We start from the raw sequence: 1,415 nt of genomic DNA on the forward strand, positions 1-1,415 counted from the left end.
GCTGCTCCTCTCATCCGCAGTCAGGTCTGGAGGGGCACCCAGCATCAGGACCCGCCCTTTACCCGCACCCCGAGCACCCCAACACCATGCCAGGGTTTTGGGGGGGGCCAGGATACACCCATACCCCCCCCCACCCCCTTGGGAAACATCAGCCAAAGCTGGAGGAAGGACCCAGGCGCCTGGTTCCGGGTGCCGAATCCCACCAGCACCTCACCATATCTGCAGCCCTGAGATGCAGCCAAGCTTTGGGTGCTGAAAATGGGTGCTCATGGGTGCAAGGGAGAAGGGGGCAGAGGGGTGTTTCCTGCTGCCTCGGCTCTGGTGCACGGTGCCGGTGCTCAGCCCCGGTGCCCAGCCCCGGTGCTGCGATGCCGAGCACCCATCCAGGATGGTCCCCACCCAGGTGCCATGTGGATGACGGCCCCGGTGCCAGGCGGGTGCCAGGGGTGTAACTCACCTCCCTGCGCCGTGCAGAGCAGCCAGCGGCGGGGCCCCATGGCTGGCGGCGATGCCGTCTGCCCGCGCTGGCGAGGGGCGCAGGGGAAGCCGAAAGCGTTTATCGCTCGGATCAGCAGACGCAGCAGCGTGGAGGAAGCGGTAATGGTACAAGGCAGCCTTGCACCCAGCGCTTCCTCCACGCACCCGGCTCGGTGTGGGGCACGGGGCATGGGGCACGGCGGGGTGCGCGGCACAGGGCATGGCATAGTGCATGGTGCGTGGCGTGGCGCGTGGGGCATGGCACAGGGCATGGCGTGGGGCATGGGGCACGGCGGCGTGATGCACGGCACAGGGCATGGCATGGTGTGCTGCAAGGCGCGGGGCATGGCACAGGGCATGGCGTGGGGCATGGGGCACGGCGGCGTGATGCACGGCACAGGGCATGGCATGGTGTGCTGCAAGGCGCGGGGCATGGCACAGGGCGTGGTGTCGTGCATGGGGCACGGCACGGGGCACGGCACGAGGCATGGTGTGGTGCGCAGTGCATGGTGCACGGCGCGGTGCATGGCGCAGGGCATGGCGTGGGGCGTGGGGCATGGTGCACAGCATGGTGCACAGCACAGGGCATGGCGTGGTACATCGTGTGGTGCATGGCACGGGGCACGGCATGCTGCACGGCATGGTGCACAAATGGTGCACAGCATGGGGCACGGCATGGGGCACGGCACAGGACACGACATGGTATGACACGAGGCTTAGCAGGGTGGACGACACGGGGCACAGCACGGGGCACGGCTCGCTGCGTGGCACGGTGTGCAACATGGGCACGGCACAAAGTCTTGCATCTGGCACGGCATGCGCGCAACGTGGGGCACGGCATGGGGTGCGGTACAGTGCGGGGCATGGTCACAGCATGGTGCACAGCACAGGGCATGGCGTGGTACATCGTGTGGTGCAAGGCACGGGGCACGGCATGC

At 67.9% G+C, this 1,415-nt stretch overlaps 1 protein-coding gene across 1 annotated transcript in view; it reads right to left on the minus strand.

The window, feature by feature from the left end:
• RASAL3 (RAS protein activator like 3) overlaps positions 1 to 1,415 on the minus strand; it is a 26,783-nt gene that overhangs the window by 18,811 nt on the left and 6,557 nt on the right. The window lies entirely within an intron of this gene.

This window comes from Aptenodytes forsteri, unplaced genomic scaffold (assembly GCF_000699145.1).
Source record: "Aptenodytes forsteri isolate BGI_AS27 unplaced genomic scaffold, ASM69914v1 Scaffold687, whole genome shotgun sequence".
Taxonomy (NCBI): Eukaryota; Metazoa; Chordata; class Aves; order Sphenisciformes; family Spheniscidae; genus Aptenodytes; species Aptenodytes forsteri.